Here is a 24436-nt window from a genome sequence, read left to right as displayed (position 1 = left end):
CAGCGCCACCATACTTCAGATCTCAATCTTCGAGAGAGAGAGAGAGAGAGAGAGAGAGAGAGAGAAAGAGAGAGAGAAGATAAAAATAAAAACAGCTGAAAATATAAATTAGAGTCCACTCAAATACACACTCTCCGCGAGTATATGACAAATGAGTATTTTCTGTTCAATAGCTTATTATAAAAATTCTGTTTCGCGATATATTTGCAGGGAAACTGAATTGAGGTTTATTTTGAAGTTTTCCCTGTATTTTTATATCTGTTTCAGTTCAACTTTAAAACATGTCACAGGCCAACTTACTCGCTGACTGACTGATGACCCTCTGACTGAATAACTTGCTGACTTAGAGACTGCCAGGCTGTTTACTAACTTGATAAGTGGCACGCATTAGTTTAGTGGCTGACTGACAGACTATGGTTAAAAGAGATGGGAGGGGGGGGGGGCATCATCTGCATCATACATGGCTATAACATATATATTTTTACCTCCTGTTATCATATTCCCCTTGATTTTATTGTATTTGTTTTCCAAACCATTTAGCAGCGATTTAGCTTTATGGTTTTATGCTTTGTGTCTCAGTGATGTTCAACTCTATGGTCGATTCAATCTCTTTTTTTCACTTGTGCACAAAATATGCCTGCTAAATAAAGACTAACTGCTTTCAACTTCTATGTTATTAGAACATTTTGAATGAGGCAGAAAGTGAGACAGAGATGAATAAGAACACAATAGTGCAGCATTGTCACATACATAACCACATGAACATGCAGCTATGGGCCCCATGTCTCTTCCTTTTATGGATGAGCACACATGCTCACAATATTCATTGCTGTCAACAATGTCACCATAATTACATTTGAATAATATAAGGGGAAGTGTTGACACTTCATACTTGCTGGCATGTGCACGCCCACTCAGTCTTTTCCACTTCTCCAATTCAAATGAAATTGTCTTTCTTTGTCCATCCCTGAGATCTCTCTTGTTATGATTCTTTTCTTTTTGTTTGGGGGGGGAGTTCAAGAACTTTGAACAACATGTGTCTTTCCTTTTCTTCCTCTCTCTTTTTTCTCTGCTTTGTCCTGCAAGTGTGGCTTGAATAACTCATGCGTAGGTGTGCGTCCTGTTTTATATGTGCATTTGTGATATCTAGCTATGCAGGTGTCGGCGTAGTGTATCAGTTTTGTTGTGCGTTTCTGTGCCTACCTGATGTGTGTGTTTATGCATGCCTGTGTCTGTGCATGTGTGTTTGTTTCTGACACAGCCAGAGGCGGCGGTAGGAGGTCCGAGGTCAGATGCAACCTGCATTTCGAACCCCGGGGATCTACTTCAACAACAACAACCCCCCTCCCCCCTTCTGTCAGTCCAACTCAAGCCTCCAGCCCAGACAGTACCAAGCTCAGGGATCCCTGTGTTTGGGAAAGGCACACACATACACATGTCCTTGAGCTACAGCCGTGCACTACATCCCAGAGTAACACCTCACTACTATCAAAGCAGCACCAGAGCACTCCAACCACCTTGTACCCGAGAGCAGAGGACTTTCCGGTAATAACACGCCCTCCAGCAGCCATGTTGGAGATCCTGAGCTCCTGGGAAACAATAGCTGTGAAGAGATGATATTGATTTTAAATGTCTACTCTCTGGCACGCATCACTTAATGTAAGGTTTGCATTTGTTTCTCGTTTTTGTAGGTGGACTTAATTGTTTGTTTAGGATGTAACATCATCACAGTGAACTCTCTTTGTGTTCGTTAGCAGTCATGGATAGTCATAATGCAACCTCACCATGTGTTATTATCAACTTTAACAACGACACGCAACATGGTGAGTTTGCATGTAAGTTGAAAACAAGGTGAATAACAACAAGATGTTTATAGATAAATATGTAACATAGTGGTTAACCCCAGGGACACTCAAAAGTAGTGAGCATGCATAACTGCAGAAAACAACATACACACATCCTAGCTATGCCATGTTCCATCACGATGTAGCCCGGCTGAGTGAGCGGAGCCAACACAGGCTTTCTCTCAGGCCTCCACTGTTTCACATCTGTGGTCTAATGGCAGCTGTTTAAAGTTTTTTTGTAAATGTAATTGCTGCTCTAGTTGGTAAACTGTCTGTGCAGAGTGACGAGTATGCACTGGACAGTTTTTAGGAATTGTCAAAAAAAAGAAAGAAGCTATGAGCACCTGGAGCTGTGTTATGACATCATACATGATGTCTTCAGTCAGAGCGGCCTCATTTAGTTTGTATACAGTTTGTGTGAGCAACCCAGGGTTTGTGTTACTGTTCGTCTACTTAAGATCTTTAGTTATTACCCACATTAAAATTGTGACGCATGTAGGAATCTGAATCGTAAATAACAATGAAAAAAGTTTCTACTGTATACAAATATCTATGAATGGTAAAAAGGTGACATATAGCTGTGTCAATGGTGATATCGATGAGTTAATATTTTCTATTCACCTGTAGTGTCTTTTAAAAATGTATGGCATTTAACAATAGTATATAGTATCTTTATTTACATATTTCTGGATTACATACGACACATCTATATGCTGGAGGTTTTTGTTTATATGACATTTTATTCCTAAACATATGGTGACTTAATGTTTTTATGGCTGTTTTTTGATTTATGAAGTAATACAAATAGATATTGATAATTCCCTCTGTTAAAACCTTTGACTAATTTGTTAACAAAATGAAACAATAATTTCGAACCTGGCTTTAAACAATGCTGTTTTGGATTTCTGTTCCTAAAAGGTATGCAGATAAGCACATATTTAATAAGATTATGCCTCATTTGCATATTTAAACATGTCAGAAAACAAAAAAAAATAGTTTTTCTTAATGTAAGGAATCGACCGGGGAAGTTTCAGCACTGTAGTAGAATTGTTGGAGAGAGCCTGAGAACACAAAGTTAATTTCTAATGTAAATGTTGTGCAAGCATATAATTTACACTAATTACATGCTGATGATGAAACACAATTTAGTGTGTATCGCATGTGTGTGTATGTGAGAGCGGGAGAGAGAGAGAGAGAATATTTTCATTGGTGCTCCTTAAATGATAAAGCGTGCAATCTCTGACGAAAGTAGCGATGTTCTCACCTCACATCACATTAAATTGTCCATCTAATTGAATTGGGGCAACTTGGCTCCTCTTTAGAGGGAGAGGCATGTTGACTGTCACCATCTTGGTTTTTGGACGTCACCATCTTAATTCTTTGAAACCAGAAGTGACACAAGAGGGTGGAGTACAACCGAACGCTAAACAAGACATTTTGAGATGAGCAAAATGTTGAAATTAACTATCTTGCAAACTTTCTAAACAAACTGAAAGGGTTTTGTAGCGACCTGTCAATCTCAAGGTAGCCACACCCGAAAGTGTTCGCCGCTTTATCGTCAATTTTACTCTGTATGGGACCATAATTTACTGAATGAACATCATGCTTTATTGAATAATACTTAAAACTAGTGATTAAGAACATAAACTAATTTAGAAACATTTTACTGAGGTAATAAATCAAGTTAGAATTATGGTAATTTTCTCATTGACTTCTGTGCAATTCTACATCTTGCTAGTAGGCAGGTGCGCCGCTTGGGTCTACATTAGTCAGTTGTGTGTGCATGCGTGTCTGTGCGTGTGTGTGTGTGCATGCAAACTGTGCAAAGGCAGATGCAGATGACAAATCATATAAATCAAAAATCCATCTTGCACACTGGAGATCGAGAGTGAGTGAGAGAGATATGGAAACAATGGGAAATGTGGAAAAGAGAACAACTGAAAGATACAACGGGGAAAAAATAGATTCATATCCTCAGGTAATAACACTGCACTCTCTCTCACCCTCTCTCACTTCCTCTCACCTCTGTGTGGGAAGTTGACACTATCCTCCACCCCTCTGGGATCAGCTGGTGGGCATTTCTAACAACCTAACCAGCTGAGGATTGAGAGCAGAGGACTGTAACATGCTGGCATCAGCAGCAGGGCCTCTAACCTCCAGCTCCAGGGCCACACAGACTCACAGAAGCCTCGCTGGACCAAGGAAGTCACTGAGAAAATGGTAAATAAAGATACTATAGCTGTGGAGGAAGTTAAAAATAGCATCAGCAATACATTTTCAGTGCTGATACACTCACCACTTAAGTTCTAGGTTTTACTGCATGATAGTTATACTGCTGCTCCCATAGTACTGTTATTGTGTTACAGCAGTCAAAGATTGAAATAGAATATAGTATAAAGTATTAAAAAGGTGTGCTGTATATTAAAGGTAGTATACTGTTTATGTGTACACATGAACGTATCTATACAAATGAAAAGGAGAGCATACTTAAGCACCAGAACAGGTCAATGACCAGACTTCTATGTACATTCGGAGGTATGACAATAGTGGGTTATCTTCTGCGTACAACCCTAATCCTTACAATCATAATGTTTTCAAATGTAGACAGAGTTAGAGCATATAGATCATCTCCTGAATGTCATTAAACCTTTATACAGAGCGTTCACTCTGAGTCATTTAAAATGGATCTCACCTCCTGGAAAAGAGGTGAACAAGCAAACATAGACCCCAGGACGAGGCATGTCAGTGGGGCTCTTTTCCAAGACCTACTCAGCAGTCTAACAGCATTGCGGCAATAACCACAAATCCAAACGTAGCATTACTTAATGGTACTATAATTTATGTCTGCGCAGTAGACAAACCCTGATGTGAAGGTGTTGCAGTTTGAGTCAGAGCACGGGGTAAGGCGGATGTGGAGATGATGAGTTTTCAGCATGCATTGGAAAATTCGATTCTGACTGCGAAAAGAAGATTATTCCACCGCTGCAGTGTCAGGATAGAGGAGGACCATGCAGAGGGATTGACAGAGGCAACTCATTCTACTCACTGCAAGTACAAAAACAATTGTCTGTCTTCATGCTATCATTTTATCGTATGTTGCACTGAATTATTGAAGTATGCAGACCATAAAGCTTTACTCTATGACTTTACTGTAACAATGCCCAAGCATTCTTCTTAGAAACTGAGAGAAATAACAACCATCTAGATTTAAAGTAAGAAAAGGTCAAAAGCTCATGCATGCTGCTTGTATTCACTCTCAACTTTTTAACCTTTTTCATTTTACATTATGTATTGGGGTGGAGTGTTTCACATGGAACAATAGAAGAATAAGTCGCCTCTAAATTCCACTCTTCTCCAGTAACAGTAGATTTGACCAAGCAAAGCTCGACTCAACTATCATTTTCTCCTTTTTGCTTTGAAGATGTCTTTAAGGACCAGGTGAGGTTTTTTATCCTCTAACCGTCTTATTTTTCTTTTCCTTCATTCCCTTCAGTGACATGTGACAGTGACATGTCATCCCTCACTGCGTCCAACCACTTTTTCCTCTTCCTCAGCTTCTCCTAAAATGGAAATGACATGTTTTCTCTCCACTGAGTGACCCCTGCTCATATCTACTCTAGAAATATATCAAAATGACACTTTTTGTGTGCTTTGAGTCCTGCTGAAAGCTCTCATCCTCTTAACCCTCCATTACAACATGCTCATTCCGCCGCGTATATCATCTTAGCTCTCAAGTCTGAGAGCAGTGTTTTGGTCCAAATCATCATCTAGGTGAATTCTCAACAGTTGTATCTCCGGCTCACTGATTGCTACCAGAAGACACATGCTTAAAACCCAGAACAACTAGACTGCCAGATAACAAGGGACTTGAAAAGACAGGAGATATTAAATATGTACTCTACTGTCAAACATGCACTCTGTGGAGCCTTGAGAAGTGGCTCCGAAAGGTTTTCCCATTCATGGAGGACAACAGCTGTAGTAGGCTCGGCTACACAACAATTACAGAGGATTTCAATAGTGACCCAGTTTTCCAAAGGAGAAAGTAATGTCCATAAAAACGTCTCACTCCCCACTCTCACCGAAACATTTCTGTTGCTCCCAACGCTGCTGCAGTTACGATGGATTCCAATGGCAAATCCACCTTCACTCCTACAGCATTATCCAGTTCTCTGTCAGTCTATATGCTCACTATGTTGGAGACATGCTTTTCCTTTCTATTGCATTTTAAGGCCAACATTCTAAACAGCCCATTTCTCCTCTTCCCTCTCATGCCCACTCGCTTTTCTTTTGTGTTCTCTATCATTTTCTCTCATCTTTGTAAAGATTTCTATCAGTTGGGTAATTTGATGATAATCATTGAACACCAGTTCTGCCTTTTAGATGTCTATACTCTTTGTATTTCACTTGCCATTCTTCTCCAATGGGGATCATATCATCACGTGTTGGTTCTTTGAATTAATCCGTTTTTCTTTTACTTATGAGTTTTTAAGCGGTAATAAAAAAAACTAACCGTCAAAATGTGTAAACATTCTTAACTGAATTTTACACAACCCATCATTAGAGGGCGGTCAGAGTTAGTTACAGACTTACTGGTAGAGTCCAGGTCCAGGCAAGCGAAGGCAGCACAGAGAGGTAAGACTGGGTAATGATTGAAACTGTGGTCACAGAGAGAAGCAAGACGTGATGGATCGAACAAAAGGAAAATAGCAGCACACACTTATGGAAAGTCTCTCCTGAAAGGCATTCATCGTGATGCACTCAGTTGTACACTTGAAAAAGGGACAAGTCTTTGAGTAAAGAGCTTAAGACAAATATTTAAATTGTTGCAAAAATTGTTGTACGCAGACCCCCAAGTACGACGTCTGTAAGGTGTGGGTGGGGAGCTTAAGACACTGTTACAAGATCCGACAAGCACATTGTTTGAAGCATACTGACACCTTTACATATTGTAAAAAATGGATGTGAGGACTCTTCGTTGTAAGAAACAGGGGAGAGGGTGTCAATAGTCAAATGTAATGTATTATGATAAAGGATGTGTAATCCATGGCACTTTCCTTTTGGAGAGCTAAGAATTCAGTAATAATGACTGCACACAACTTCTACTGATTGCCACACTTATCGGCATTCTTTTTACTTATTATAGCATGCTTTTGTGCATGATTGCACATGTCATTACACTGTTTATCTCTCAGGAAGGTTTCATCGTTTCCCCAAAATCCTCCACCTGATGTTGCAAAGAGCCGTTAGCAGGAGCAACAGAGGATTATTTCAGCTGTAGGATCCTCCACTTTAACAGATTAAACAGAAACAGAAAGTAATGCTAGACACTGAAATGACAAACAAGTAAAGAAAGACAAATGTTAGTGATGGAGGTTCAACGATAGAGGAAGAGAGGGAGGCACCGACCAACTAAAGGAGATAGAAGGGGAGGAGTGGAGACAAAGGTGAGCAGAGAAACTAAAGGGAGAAATGAATATAAATGAGAATAGGAGAAAGGTTAAAGAACTGTAAAAGAGGACGAGGATGAAGTGAAACAACAGAGAGCTGAAAACAGAAGAGACAGATGAAGAAGTTGACAGGAAGCAAAATGGAGTTTATAGTTTTCTTGTTTACAATAATTGAATTCCGCGTCACCTTGGATGACTCAAAAAATCTCCAATAAAATTTAAGGAACAAAGATCTTTACAAACTCAGAGTGAAAATGATTACGTCTATAGGGGGTCTGATACATTACATCGATAGCAGTTGCTCAGATATTACTTTCCCTGATGCAGCCAAAGATTTCCTGCTTTCAAAAGTCCCTTATTAGCCTGTAGATCCTCAGAACAAAATGTCTCTGCAGCAGCTGCAAACATGACCTAACGATATTTCAGCATGGCTGGATTAAGCCACCAGGTGGCCCGCGTACACAATGAGCCATGGGGCCTTAAATGACCATGATGGTGTGTAATCCAGCCTTTCAATTGTACTAACTGTATAGTCATATTACATTATATTTATTTAGCTGACCCTTTTCTTCAATGAGACTTACAGTAAGTGCATTCAACCATGTGAGTACAACCTCAAACAGTACAAGAATCATGCAAGTACATCAACTTCATCAAGTGCTATATTTAGAGACAATAAGAGTTTTATAGGCCAAGGCGCAGTCTCTACAGGTGAGTTTTCAGTGTGTGACGGAAGAGTTTCTGCTCACCTGATGTCAATGGGGAGTTTGTTTCACCAATGTGGAGCCAGGACAGCAAAACCGTTGTGATTTTGCACCATTCATAGGGAGGGAGTAGCAGAGACTGACTCTGGTGAATGGTTTGAACATGTCCTGGATGTAGGATGGGCCTGAGCCACTGACAGCTCGGTAGGTAAGTACCAGTGTTTTGAATCGGACTCGAGCAGCCACCAGGAGGGTGCGGCATGGGGTAGTGTGGGAGAACGTTGCTATGTTGAAGGATTATGCTGGGAAAGATCTGACCCCTGTTCAGTTTTGGACTTTTAACACCAATCTTACAGGAAGCCAATGTTCAGAAAACTTTGCAGCTTACATAATGCACACACTTGCAAAATTAAAAACTTAAAGTTTAATGAATCTTCTAAAAAGAACTACTTAAATAATTAACAACTGATAAGTGGTTCACAAGTGGTGTTGAACAGTAATATGAACTCACATTGGATAAATGAGATAAATATTAAATGTATTTTTGGGTAGTTTTTGCGTTTGTTGTAGACCTCCACTCTGAAAGATCATTTATCAAATTAAAAAAGCCTAAGAAATATCTCAGTGGGCTTCATGGTCGGTTGGCTGTTAGAATTTACTATATGAGCCTTACAACAGCTTGCTGGTGAAGAGGGAAATCCAATACTGTTGTCAAAACCAATTGCCTCAAACTTTATTGTTGATTCCAGAAGCTTTACATAAGCTGATATGTACCAAGACCATTTATCAACCCTCCATGAAAAAGTAATCCTGCAATGCAATGGAGGAGTTCCAGAGCCTGGGAGATAACCTGGAGAAGGCTCTGTCCCCAAGGCTGTAAAGAAAGGAGACAGAGGTAGATCTCAAGGACCAAGAGGGTTGGTAGGTCTGCGAGGTACGGGGGAGCCAGTTGATGCATTGTGGGTGAAGACCAGGATTTTGTAGTTGTTCCAGTGGGAGACAGGAAATCAGTGGAGGCATTTTAGGACTGGGGTGATGTAGTGCCAGGATTTGCCTGGATGTGTTCAGGAACTGTCTGATGGAGCTAGCACTGATGCCTTAGAGAAGTGAGTTGCAATAGTCAAGACGGGAGGAAATTAAGGCGTGGATTAATGTTTTAGCATTAGGGTGTGCACAATATGGCCAAATTTTAGCAAGGTCATAGAAGGATCATTTCACTATTTGGCAGATGTGGGTTGGGGTAAATGGGTCAAGGATCACGCCTAGGTTGTGTGCCTGGGAGGAAGGCGAGGACAGTGGTGCCATGAATAGTGAGTATGGGGTCTTTGATTCTGCTTTGAGTGTGGACAGATGTGGACAGTACAGATGAGGAGGAGTTTAGTTTTGGCACTGTTGAGTTTGAGAGGGGGTGGGTTGTGTTTTTTTTTTCTGCTGAAGTATAGATGAGAGTAGAAGTGGTTTATTTAAGAAAACATATTTGCTTGCATACATTAGCTCAACAAGATTTCAGTAAAGTACATATCAGACCCTAGTGATAAATGAACAGCATTCATTCAGCATAGTCATACTGTCAAGCTGTCTTCAAAAGGACATGACCAAACTATATAATACTCTTCTTTTTTCTTTTAGAAAGACAATGAGACCATTTAACCTACAATGCAAAACAGATCTATCCATCCATCCATCCATCCATGCATTGTCTACCGCTTATCCGGGGTCGGGTTGCGGGGGCAGCAGCTCCATTAAGGAACCGCAAACTTCCCTTCTCCGGGCCACATCCTCCAGCTCCGACTGGGGGATCCCGAGGCCTTCCCATGCCAGTGAGGAGATATAATCTCTACACCAAGTCCTGGGTCTTCCCCGGGGTCTCTTCCCAGCTGGACGTGCCTGGAACACCTCCCTACGGAAGCGGCCAGGTGGCATCCATACTAGATGCCCGAACCACCTCAACTGGCTCCTTTCAACGTAAAGGAGCAGCGGCTCTACTCCGAGTCTCTCACGGATGGCTGAGCTTCTCACCCTATCTCTAAGGGAGACGCGAGCCACCCGTCTGAGAAAACAAAACAGATCTAGTTCCATGAAAACCTCGCTCCAAACTATCTTAACAACCTCACATTTAAAAAAAAGCAAAGTTTCCACTGCTAGCGTCACCAGCCTTCACTGATCATCGAACATCACTCAGACATGACAGGTCACCAGCATGTTTAGCTGTCAAAATCCAGATATTTAATAGGCAGACAAATGAGTGCACACTCTGTCAGTGAAGGAAAAAATGACAGCAGGTAACAGCAAGCAGCTTTACAGAGATAAGAGGTGTTTGACACATGAACAACCACAACATTATTAAAGACGAAGAAGCTACGGGAGCCCGCCTACTGCAATGACAGACTATGAATATGTTAATTTTCGCAAACATGCACACAACATAAATTCAATCCGTCCTTTTCTAAGTGCTCATTCTTGGGGTGTTGATGGTCTAGTGCAAGGGTGTCAAACATGCCGTCCGGGGGCCAAAACTGGCCCGCCAGAGGGTCCAATCCGGCCCGCGGGATGACTTTGCAAAGTGTAAAAATGTGTTGTTTTGATCATAAATACTGTTCCAGATTCCTGTGACAAAATGTTTTGTGCCTTTGTAGATACACTGTGATCTGTAAGTTGTAATGCACATGTGTAAATGATAAACTGAGGCATACTATTGTTGAAATTGCACCTTTTGTTTTTCTTATTTTGGTATTGAAATTTCAGGTTGTTCATAATGTTTTGTAAAAAGATCAAATTTGAAAGTTTTCAGAATGTATTTGTACTTTTTTGCACTAAAACGAAGGGAAACATTTGGAGTTGTTGTTATTTATATGTTATTATGCTGTGATGTTACTGGTCCGGCCCACTTGAGATCAAATTCTGCTGTATGTGGCCCCTGAACTAAAATGAGTGTGACACCCCTGGTCTAGTGGTACGCCTTCCAAACAGAACATTGGAAGGTTGTGAGTTCACTACCAGGGCTGCCACCATTGTGCCCATGAGCAAGGTACTTAACCCCAAGCTGCTCCAGGGGTCCAGTTCACTGTAAGTTGCTCTGGATAAGAGCATCCGCTTAATGACCTGTAATGTAAATTCTAAGTTAACGAATGCACAGCAATTCCTCGTTTTGGGCAACGAAAAACTATGGCAAGGTTTGTCAAAAACCTTTTTTTCCACGTCTACATTTTCTTTTTGCCTGACAACACTTACCTTCAGTAACCCCAAGGACGCAGTGAAAATAGCTTCCAATTCCAAGCTTATGATTTTCTGTCTCACAAACATCACCACCACTAAACAAACAAACCTTTTGCTCAAGTAAAGCTGGATTGCTTCCTATGCCAGCATTCTATTTTCAGCTGTAGGTCTTTTCCCCTGAGTTTAAAGACCGCCCTCATCGTGAGGTTTAAAGGTCTGTAGTCATTACAGTGGCGGCGGTAGGGGCAAGGACAAGAGGCAGTGCGGCGTGATAAGGGAGCAAATACAGCCAGCTGTCGGGAGTTATCACCATGCTTGAGTGTGTAGACAGACTGGCCGACTAGGACTTCATCTGCTCTGCTACACAGGGGCCATGATGGCAGCAGGCTATTTCAAGGTGGAGGTTAGCAAAAGGCCACCAACTGGAAAGAGGACTGACAGGCCGACTGCTGTTTGAGAGCTGGCATCGATCTGAGCAGGCTGCTCAACTGAAGCTGGTTTGTGCTAACACACACCCAAGTCTCGTTTAATATTGTCCCTGTTTGACTTTATTTTAAACGAAATCTCCTCTGAGATAACATCAGATTTAAATATACTTTTATTAGATAAGTCAAAAACACTGAATCTGCAGGACATGTACTGTAGATTTTAATGTTGCATTGTATGAAGCCCTTTGTAACTGATGTTCTGAACTGTTTTCAACATTTCTTCGGCCTGCACCAGTAGCATAAACAGTAAATTGAGTGGGCGAGAATATTCTAGCAAAGATGCATTTGCGCAAGTTGAAATGTATCAACTTGAGCAAAACATTTGTGCTTATCCGAGGATTTAATGGATTTACTTCATCTACACCCAGAGACAAGAGGATAAAGGAGAGACACTGGGAGGAAACCCCACAAAGAATGACCTGCAGAGTTCTGAGGTCAGATTTACATATTAATGCAGAATCTGCTTAGAGATTATGAGGTTAATGAAATGATTGAAGTAAACGCACACTACATTGTTCACCCAAACTCTTCAGAAACAGGCTTAGCAGCATGAGTAATCAGGTCTGTGCCTCCATCTATCTTGTCACCCTCAATACTTGATTGACTGCAACGTTAAACCTTCTTTGATCTGCAGTCTATCAACAAAATTGTCATCTTGTCAGCCGTAACCGTCTTATCATAGCTGCTTCCTTGCTCATCTGAAAAATGTATACCGAAACACAACAACAAAGGGATGAGGAAATTGTCAAAGGATTGCAGCAGGATTGCAGCAAACTTTCCTCCTCAGAAGATTTTTCTTTCCATCCATCCATCTCTTGGGCCTGCCTCTCCTCTGCCTTCACTCCCTCCATTATCTCTCCCCTGAACAAACCTCCTCCTCTTTTCTTACCTCTCATGTGTCGGTATGTTTAGGGGAAGGGCACAACATGGCTTAGTGCCAAGTATCCTCGTACAAATTACATGATTTGATAACTGAAAATCTATTGAAAATCAGCTTTATATGCTAGAACCTGATAGTTTCAACCTCATTTTCAGTTGACGCAGGCAGCTGTTTAAAAGAAAAAGGATCTGCCCAGCACCAAATGGCAGACAGATAAATCTAGCGGCTGGTTAGTGAACATAGTGGAGCAGCTTAAGAGCAAAATACTTTTCTCTGGATTTGGTGTAAACTAAAAAGGAAAACTTAGAACCTTTTTACAACTGAAGGTAAAAACCAAGGTTCACGTTTTTGTAAATATTTGATCCGGTTAGTTTTGGTTTCACATTGCATTTAAGCGACTACACTAAAGAGCTAAACCTTGATAGGACATACGTATCTATGTCATGTAGCCATCACCTGCTTGAGCTGAGTCTCCCTATACATAACAAATGTACAAATAATTGAAAAGTGTCAGGATTTTAGTGAGTTTTTTTTCCAACTGACTCTTTAAGTCAGCTGTTGGACCACATGTCAGTTAAACATTTGGCATACTCCTTTCCCCATGCGCTTCAAACTCACATGGGGTCCAAGGATCGGCAGTTTGATCCAGACCGTGTTCTGGTAGAGATTTCACACCTGTAATTTTAATAAAACTGAATAGTGTCTGCTGGATGTGTAAATAGATTTTGTCAACATGTTCGCACATAATAAACTTTGTAAGTGTGATTTCAGCTTGTTGCTTGTTTTTTGTGGCCAAAAGAAATCATAGTTTTATGTGGAAATGTGATTTTATTTTTGCAATTTGTTTTTATACAAGTATTATACTTCACATTAATTCAGGTCATTAGTAGTCAGGTAGTCTGCTCTTGCACTGGCAGTGCAACTAGTTTGGTTCAGTGTACCGACTCCGTACTAAATAAAATTGCAAAAACATAAATCTCTCATTGTTTTGCACAGTTGTTGAATTACTGTTAAATCACCTTTTTCCTTACACAATGACGCTGCTCAAGGTTACGGCTTGCAGCTGAAATCTTTCTGCTTCTACTCTTCCTCTGCTTCCGTCATCAGTGTTGACATTAGCATGCAGACAATGTGGTATCTGTTAGTTTGACTGAATGCAGGCATGATGTGCAGGCCAGAATAATGAAACACTATTATGATGTGTATCACATATTAGAAGGAAACTACTAAAACACAGAGTAAATTAAAATGGTATCTGACACTATGAAGAGAATTCACATTAGCAAATGATCTTACCACAATAAAGAAAACTCACAGAATTAGCTACCACAGCCTGGCAATGGAGAAGGATTGGCATAGACAGAGATAAAAGCCAGAGAAGGTGAGTCTCTGCTCGCACAGTGTAACAGACAAGAAGTAGAGTCAGACCCTCACCTCATGCCCCAAATACCAGGCTGTGAAAATAAACATGTTCTATATATAATAAAAAATACACCCTGAATTTGGAAATATAACAAACATAGAGTAACTCCCATATTTACTGCGGAACATTCCAAAATGTGACGTAATTGCAGCTAAATGTCAGCTCATGACATGACCTGAGAACAGCCAGTGAGAAACTAGTCTTTTGTATATACAGTATTAGTCTTCATGATAAGGAGGCCTGTACATTATCTGGTACATTTTGTTATAATAAAATGGTTGCTTATATGATTTTGTTATTATAATTGTGTTAAGATTAAACTTATATTTGAATAATTCCTTGCTCTTAGAGCAACTGATACTCTTACTGTGTGATTCAGGGTCTAATGTAGGAGGTAAATGCACAGTTCTCTATGGTAGTGAGGTAGGGGGTCCTCTTTGACCCAATTGGACAAACACCCAGTTAAAATGAGGCATCCTGCAAAAGCATCTTGCAGGTGCACGACTCCTATCACCAGAGAGACCAAGATCTTAAAGAAAAGAGTCCCATCACTCCTCTGGTAGTTTACTTTCTAACCCTGTTCTGCCTCAGGACCAGTCTGACAACAAATCAATTAGAGTCAACCAGAAACAAAACTACATCTCAAATTGGAACACACAAACATTGGCAAAAATCTATCAAGCATTAAAACGACAGCCCAGAGTGGTAGATTGCTTGACTGAAACTTAACAAAGAACAACCATAAGAAAGTACAAACTCAGTGCCACTTAAGACAGGCCGATACAAAATAAATAATCCTGACAAAGTCCCTGACAGAGCTGCACTTTTAAAACAGAATCCACAAAAACGGTCCGAACAATATATTTCCGAAGAATCAAATACAAACATCCTGAACATGACCACACTACCAACATAAACAAAATACATATTCTGTTGGGATAAAGCTCCAGAGATTACACAATTAGGGGAGCAAATAAAAACATGTTTTATTGCTGAGGGGCGTGTACGAAGGCACAGGGTCGGACTCCCGGAAGTTTTTTCTTATTGGTCAGACATTTTGGTGGAAAATGTTAAAACGGAAATCAACAAGCTCAGAGAAAATACTACGTGGAGCAGGAGATCACTTCTTCTCCAGTTTATATTCAATGATATTAGAAAAGTCTCTATTTTTATATAGATGTATGTTCCCTTCAGCCCAGATGTAAAGCACTTCTGAAGAAGTCTAGCTCAGTCCTCTACCACAGTGGTTCCCAAACATTCTGTGGCCAAGGCACACCAAAGACCAAGCCAAAATCTCAAGACACACCTGTGTTTATATCCAGGCAAGGGGGTGGAAACACTGAAGTAAATTACAAGCCTTGTGTATAGTTAAATGCAATATGCCCAATTGTTTCAAAATCCCACGGCACACCGTTTGGGAACCACTGCTCTACCACTCTCATGTTGACCTGTAGTTGGCCTGTGTCCATCTCAACAAATGCCCCCGCAGGCCATAATGCCCTGCTTTTTTGGTCTGCACCAGGGTACGATAACCGCCTTCAGAACTTCACAAACAAACCGCACCAGGGGTTGAACCACACCAGAGTTTGAATAAAACGGACCAAATGGTGGCTTGTAAAAGAGCCCTTAAAAAACTTTTCCCTGTTTGCAATACTGTGTTTCGATGTCACCATTCAAATAAAGCCTCACAGAGAGCGAGAGCGAGAGCAAGAGAGAGAGAGTACAAGTGTGTTAGTTCCATAGTCATGTGTGATTGTCGGTACATGCATGAACTGTATGTGTCTGTGCGTTTGCAGAATTCTGCATGAATTGCGGTTTTTAATCTTTTAATTGTCATGTCCAAGAAGTGTACAGGATTAGCTGTGGTGACACGAGTGCTGACACAGTGACAACGCTCAGTTTCACAGCAGCTCACATCTCCTGACATTTTGGGAAAACGAGCACAATGTCATAACATAACATGCCCTGTGCATAAAAAATGAAAGGAATTCATATCCCACCAGGAGAGGATTACATGGAGACACTGACGTTGGCTTTGAACTATTGCAGAGTAAAGAAAGTGTGCGCAGGGATTAAACATAGAGAGACATATGACTCTGTGTTCAATTTTCAACTCGACGGAACACATTTTAAGACATTTCATATTCACTCAGTTCTTCTTCTCTGATTGGGAAGTTATTTCAACAAGTCTTCAAACTAAGTGGCAAAATAGGTCATTGTCAGTAACCTCCAAAGCCACCAGGGTCACGTGAGGTTTGCAACAGAAATATTTATTGAAAATATGACCGTTACATAGGATACATGTCGTCAGTGGATGGTTGAGCGCCAACATGGACTCTCTTACTCTCTGACCCAGACTGAACTGGATCAGAGCAGCTGACCAGACTTCAACGACCTGGAAAGAGAGTTTGTTTCCAGCTGGGAGCCGTTAGAGAGAAAGAAGAAAAAAGTCAAAGAGAAAGATAGAAGTGATGGGGACTGGCAGATGAAGAGACATGACCGGGAAGCCATATCGTGTATGCTTTCGTCAACCTGGCTGTCCAAGGCCTTGGCAGTCACGCTCTATTTACCTGACACAATCAGAAAGGCTCTTGGTTTCCTCTCAATGGCTTTCTCCTCCTCCCGCAATTTTTTTGGTGATGATTCAATTCCTCTTGAGCCATTTGCCACACATTAGGAGGAGAAGGTTAAGGAGAGAGAAAAGCAAAGAAGAAGAGCAAGGTCTACTTCACAAACGAAGCTATAATGATACAGTAAAAAAGCTTATTTCTGAAGGTTTTTTTTGCCCATGATTTATTCTAAACGCCGGAGAAAGCAAGAGCAAAGAGGAGGCTGAACCAGTCAATGAAGGAGGGGACAACACAGCTTTCTATAGAGAGGAGAAATTAATGGCAATGAGAGAAGAACAGGAACTGGAAGAGTAGTTGTGGAGGGTAAGAGTTAATGAACTAGACAGGTACAAGGAGGAAAAGGAAACACAGTCAAAGGGGGAAGTGAGAAGGAATGGTGAGGAAGATGCGCTAACATCCCCGGCAACAGCATCAAAAAGATTTGTGTCAAACCATATCACAGGCATTCATCATTTCCCTATATGTTCTTTTGTAGATAAACAATACAGCGAGTCATTACACAGGTGTCGAGATAAATCTTCAAACAGATTTCAACTCTTTGTCTGCGTCACTTCTAAGCCAGAGTCATTTAGATCGGGAGCTACAGTATCTGCATGTAGGGATTTTTTGTTTAGAGGTATGGATAAAGTGAGAAGATTTTTTTATCTCAACACTAAGTGAATGTGCAGAGACAAAAGTGCTGAGGTTGAAGCTGAAAAAAGAAAAACATGATCCACTGTTGACTGACTGTCTCCTCCGTCTCTGCCCTCGGCGAGTGTGAGGAAATATGCAAGCAGATAAAAAGACAAAAAGTTGCAGTGTCTTTGCATCCCCCTCGCTTTCTCTTCCCGTCTCCTTCTCCTCGCTATCACACCCCCCCTACAACCTCAGGGAGGTAAATGACTCCGCTGTGAAGTTAAAGTCGAGGCTGTTTGACCTTGATAGCAAACCGGCGTTCCTAAATAAATATTCAGTAGCTCAGGAGCGATGGCGCGTGCCTTACCACCTCCAGATAACAGGTTATGTATGAAGCCAGCCTACAGAGGATGCGTACAGGAAGTACAGTACAGTCCTCCTTTTTGACCTAGTTAAATGACCACTGCAAGCATTTAAATGTCCTACTATCGTTGTATTTCTACGGCTCACTGTCATTCTTACTGCAACACTTCACACTGTCAGCAATGATTTGAATAATCATGACCTGCCAGTCAAAATACATTTAAACATCTATCGTTTGCGTGGCAAGTGTGGTTTAATACTACAGGTCTCAGAATTCTGGATAATTAATACAGCTTTGATACAGCCGAGGTCAAGGTCGAGTGTCATTTTATCTCATTGATATCTGTTTACTGTTCAAACAGTACTGGATTACATGTCTTGTGTCCTCTACATCCCTTGTAATTTGAATGCAGAGCAGGAATGGAGTCCTGCTACTGTGGTGTTCACTTATAGACTAGCGTGCTTGATGACTGAATTCAATACAGGTGTGACTGATTGCAAGCGTGTGAGAGAATCAGTGTCCTAATTAGTGTCTCTATACCTCACAGGTGAAACAACTAAAGCCCCCAAATCATTTGTCACCAAAAAATAACAATAGTATAGTTTTACAAACTTGCTTATCTGCAGAGGGTCAGCTGGTTTGTGGATCAATACTTTTGACTCAACCATTAACTCACCAGATAGTTAGCCATGAAACTGACTTTGGGAAGAAAATCTCCTTTATTTCTTTCAAGATAGTTTTAAACACCCCCAAAAATCCTCAAAACCCCAAACTTCTAATACAATCCATTAATGCAGTTTAATGCAGGTTTAAACACACAGCAACATCAGATGTGTGCTAACACAGCCTGGGGTCGGCGTTAAAGTATAGCAGCAATTTATTCAGCGTCCTGTATCCACCTGACGTGTGCAGTGCTTACAGAACACATACATGCACGGTGGGTTTAGAGCAGCACCCTCTGGAGGGAACATGGATTGGGGTGACATCTCGAGATGATATTTGGGGTCGCAGTCGACACCCTGCTGGGCATACAAAGCAAATTATCTGCTGTTTTTGCCTTGTTATTATTATACTTGGAATATTCCCAGTAGTCATTCCCAATAAAACACCTCAGATTTCCCATCAGATCATGCTTCCTTTCTGCAGTGAACCCTATCAAACACAACACCAGAGCCACAATCATTAGAACACCTGAGGACAGGCAGGAGGTGTTAGGGAGGAATAAAAAATAAAAAATAAATAAGAAATTACACCTTCACTCTGTATTATGTCACCTGTAACAAAACACACACCAATGAATGTGTAATTCTTATTTTCAATAACTAGATAAGGTAAGATGACAGATGAGATAGATTTTACACTCCCTGAGGAAATTTGTCACAGGTGCATCCAGCCGTTGAATTAATATGAAAATACAGAGTGACGCAGCCTTTATTGCTCACTGGCTCACACACCGCTATTTTAACATTACCCCTCAGTCAACACACACACACACACACACACACACACACACACACACACACACACACACACACACAGAGCAAGATGGTAATAACAGTAACAGCACTCAAAGGAAACGTTCTTCTTTCTTGCAGCAGTCATGATACAAAGAAAAGAAAACACCTTCACACCTGTTTCGTTGTCTCTGTGCCATGTGAGGTAAAATGATAATGTTCATGTGACTCAACATGTCTCACTGAAATGGTTGCTTACTTCTTTAAAAACCCAACAACTTGGCTCTTATTTTTATAGTTTTTGTAATAACTTTCTTCTAACCCTCTGGGCACGAGAGGGTGGAGCTAAATACAACCCAACGCTGATTAAGACATTTGTAGGCAACTGAAATGTTACAATTAGCTTTCATGAACTGAAAACACACTGTCAAAGAGTTAAAGTTCTAAGATGAAAACACGGACAACACGTAAATCGGACAACGCCGTGGTAGCGACCTGTCAATCACAAGGTGTCATTCCTGCTTCATCGTCTTTTTTTACTCTAAATGGGACCAGAATATACAGAACAAACATCATTCTGTATTGAAGAAGACTTGAATCTAACGATTTAGACCATTAACTCATTAGGAAAATGTTTACTGATGTAATAAATCAAATGAGAAGTCGGATCATTTTCTCATAGACTTCTAGACATTTGGACTTCTACTTGCCACAAGCTGAGTCGCCACCTGCTGGCCATTAAACAAATAATGCAAGTTTAAAGCACTTCCACTTTAGCTTCACTTTTCAGACCTGGAGGTTGCCTCTTTTATTAGTAGCCATTAATCACAAGTCATACTTAATAAGATAATTAATTGTAGTTGAATTGTTTTTTTCTCAGGTCATTGCAGGTCTGTGTTGAAATGAACTCAGCGGCCTTTGTCTTTTTTTCTGTAAATCGCATTAGACACATGACAGGGAAGCTTTTTAAAACATTTCTTCAGTTCCTGATCCCAGCGTCCTCAGCTGCTATCGATGGTCTTTGATGCGAACTCTGAGTGATCGCAGCCCAGCTTCACCTCTGCGCTTGAAGCGTCTCGCAGCCTGGTGTAATTTGTTTTCTCACCAAGTAATTAAAAATGCAGCGTGGAGGAGCAGGCTGATCAATGACACCCGGCAGCTACGGAGGGAAAGGATCAGTCCGTCCATTCATCTATCTTTGAACACCTACACTGTCCATCTATCTGTCCATCCACACACACACACACACACACACCTACACACACACACACACACACACGTCCAGCTATTCCTCATACATCCGCCACCTTCACCCACTCCTGACCTTGGAATTAATGGACGTTTCAGTGTGTGTGTGTGTGTGTGGTGTTTGCAGATGTCACACATGCTCCAGAGGTTGAGGTTAGTGTGCTTACTCGTCTCTAGAGGTTGAGATTATTCTGGTAAGGAATTTAAGCACTCACACCAGGCAAGGCAAGTTTTATTAAACGTTCTAACAACAGAAGAATTCAAAGTTGTTTACGTGAGGCATACACACATACACAGACACAGACAAACTATCCCCATGACAACTTCCTGTTAAATCTTATCATTACAACAAACACACACACACACACACAACCACACACATTTCTGAGTGCACTGTATTGGCTTAAAGTGACTCCCTGAAGGCTTACATTAATCTAACCTTAATGTACTATTTTCTGGGCTTTTCCAATTTTCAATGAGAAATGCCCAGATTTTCTAAGAGGAGCAAATTAGTTTCAACAGATTTTGACCTGGAATTTATGTCACCAGTGAAACAAATAGTTGTCGTGTTTCCTGCTGCCAGAAAACACTGTACACTGTAGTTTACAATAAACAACACATTGTTTTGTTGTCACATGGAATGTTTTTCCGTAGTGACTACATCTGACATTTACATGATATTTGACCCTGATTTTTGAGTCACACAAGAAACAAGCGATGAGGTTACACATGTAATGGGATCACATCAGCTAGACGCCAAATCGAGCCAGGGGCGAAAAGTCTTAATTTCCTACCCACCTACTTGCTACACACATCTGCTTTCATTTTCATCTCAATTGTGTCCCTTTAAAGTGTTGTGCAGCCAAATCAATAGAAAATACAAAACAATATCAGCGACGCTGCCAACGCTGGTAATAACAAGAATCTGTTATTTCTACAAGGAAGAATCTACACTGCTGAACAGCACTGGATTGAGCCAAGTGTTTTGCAAAAACCAGATGACAGATGTATGTGGCACACAAAATGACTTTAAGATTTGTTTGAGGAGTTTTGAATCTTGAATCTGGGATTCTAGGATGAAGGAGATGATGGAGGGATGAACTGAATCAGGATGAAGGGCGATACTGTTGGATGGTTTGATCTGTCCTCTGTTGACGAGCCATCTAGATAATCCAGTTAGGGAACTTCTCAAGCAAACGTCAACACCAATAGTTGCTTGGAGTCTCAGTCAGTACAGATGCACAGCTACATACATGAGTCACCATATGCTGGGGTACGGTATGTTCTGTGCATGTTTATTATATGTGCATCTGCATCTGTGTCATTACTGCAGTTAATGACTCGTGTAGAACAACTGAAGACTCCTTGTGCACAGTGATTACTTTTGTGCTGATGAACCGGATGCTGCACATTCAGCTAACTATGTTTAATAAACGTGCGCTCTAATAACATGACATGCACATTTTTAGCGAAACTTAACTCAATTATCTGTAATTTACATTTCTGCTGATTTATGTCCCCTGCTGCGGAGAAAAGGCTGTGTGGTCATTAAAATTAAAATGATTTATCCTCTGGGAACCATGTCTATCCACCATAAATGTAATGAATATCTGGCTATTAATGTTTGCTAGCTTGGGTACAGAGTTTCGATTTTATGCTTAGGCTTAAAACAACACCAATCATATTGGCCAACATTTGCAGAACAAGGATGAACAAAGGTGAACTTTGACCTATGAGTCTGCCAGAGCTGACACCAAAACAGGAAACCAATGTTGAGATTTTCAATCACAAATAATGCTGCCATGATAAGCAGAGAATGACCTGCACATAAGAGGAATGACACTACAGACCAATTAAACAGCGCCGCCTTTGAGATTGAATGGTGAGACATTTTGACTGATGCCTCTGCAGCCTGTCCGATGACCCTTCTCTTCCTTCTCTTTTCTGTTTTCTCTCACTCCCTCTTTGTATTTCATATTGTCTCCTTCTCTGTCATGTTATCTCTGTGATTTGCGTGGGTGTAAATAATTTGTCCCAGACATTAGTCCCAGGATACAGAAGTCTTTTTCCGTGGCAGCTTGTATTAAATCAGAACCAATTATCAGAAGCCACATAGGTCCTGTTGGACTGTAATTAAAAAGGAAACTGAGAATGCTGCTTTGCTGATGAGGGCCATGAACCCAAATCAATGTGTGACCTCAGTAAACTGTCTTCTGCAAATATTACAAGTTCCTCAAAGTCCTACCTCAGTAGACAATAGAGCAGAATCGTGATCGTGGTTTTGCTGGGGGAACATTTTATTTTTGATTTTCCTTTTGTTCTTTACCTGGAACTCTAAATGACACACTGTGTCTCCTAAACTATATACTCAGGTTATTGAAAGCACCACTTATTGTCATATGACACATAAACAGACTTTTGCTTTACTTACACATTTGGTGGCAGTACCATTATTACACATTATTGCACAGCCAAAGCTGACTTCAGTGTGTTTTGTGCAACAGCTGGTGTGGACAATGGGCTTGATTTGATTGACACGTCCACTAATGATGTGCTCATTGTTTATTTCAATGGTCAAAGATGGCCACACTGCATGTTGCACCATGAGGCCCTTATTCTTTCTGTTTCATAACTTTTACACGTACTTGCAACTCAATCAAATATATTGACAAATCACTAAAGTTTCAGAAAGTGATGTTCTTTTGTAGAACAAAAGAACATCATTTGTAAAATAGCGTATGGTGTCATCTGCAAACATTCAATGCCTATCCCCAGCAGCTCTAGCTTCTTTCTTCCACATTTCAGCCAACAGAAATATTGTCTCGGCTCTGACCTTTGACCTTCAAGATGATTCTTGTGCTTTTGTTCATCACAGAAATCATATTTTGCTGTTGCGCTCATTGCAAGTTGTGGTTGATTTAAATGCCAGATGAAATGCAATGTAAAGTGTGGACTAACTCCACACATCTTTAGTATTCTAAGAGCTGTACCTTTCTTTGATGTGGCTTCTTAAGTGCCTGCATTAGTTTTCAATTTCTAGCAGGGGAAACCAGGACACCTGTTCTTCAGTGACCCAGTTCAGGCACATCAAAGGTAAACATATGCCACCATCATGTCCTCATAAAGAATCAAAACAGTGTATAGGGAAGAACATTTGACTACAATGCTTCAAAAATGCATCTGCAGTGTTTCAAGACCAAAAGCCTAATTGACTAATTAAATAATTAACTAACTCATAAGAGGTAAAACATAAAGGGGGTGCGTGCGTGTATGGGAGGCATGTAGATCACAGCTCAGTCTTGGCTTGGGAACCGGAGGATCGCTGATTCGAGTCCCCGAACAGACCAAGTATAGTGTGGATTGGTACCTTGAGAGGTGACAGTTCATCTCCTAGGCACTTATTTGTGTATGAACGTGTGTTAATATACTATATTGGCCCAGATATACTGTCAAACAAGCTTTTCATGAATCATTCCAACTTCTTCCACGAGCCTAGCAAGATGGTTTGTGTGTATGTATGTCTCTAATAAAGAGAATTAAATTAGCTGCAGTTGAAAACATTCTTGGACAAGCTACATGTGGGATTTACATTATGCTTTATGGAAGGTCCCCGAGGCTGAGGACTCTCTTGGACTTAGAATCCTCTCAGGGAGTTTTGACCAACTGGAGCAGTCTGATCAAGGGTTTCTTATCTTTGAAAGTGTTTTTCCAAAAACCGGTGGGGGTTTAGCTTTATCAAGGTTGTCAAATATTTGGGTCAAATAGGGTACTTCCACTAATACAAAGTGATGTGTAAAAAAATCTGAGGAAAACATGAAAGAGCATTTTATGGTGTAGTAGATAATCCAGAATCACTCACTAATATAGAATATATGGTAATTTATTAGATCTCACTAATACCAGATTTTCTTAAAATCTTTTTGGAGAGAATGATTTATGTTCTTTCATCAAACTGTCAACACATAACAGGATTCATATATATACAAATCATGTGGTCACAAATCAATTATAGAAAAATAACAATAATAACTTCTACACATTGAAAATGAGAAAGTGGTTTCCTCTCAGTTAAATAACCAACCCTCATTGCGCATTTGTCAGCAGACCTTGCTTGTTCCTCCAT

The sequence above is a fragment of the Cottoperca gobio genome, chromosome 14 (genome assembly GCF_900634415.1).
Source record: "Cottoperca gobio chromosome 14, fCotGob3.1, whole genome shotgun sequence".
NCBI lineage: Eukaryota > Metazoa > Chordata > Actinopteri > Perciformes > Bovichtidae > Cottoperca > Cottoperca gobio.
The sequence above is the reverse complement of the archived record's forward strand: the minus strand, read 5'-3'. Positions refer to the sequence as shown.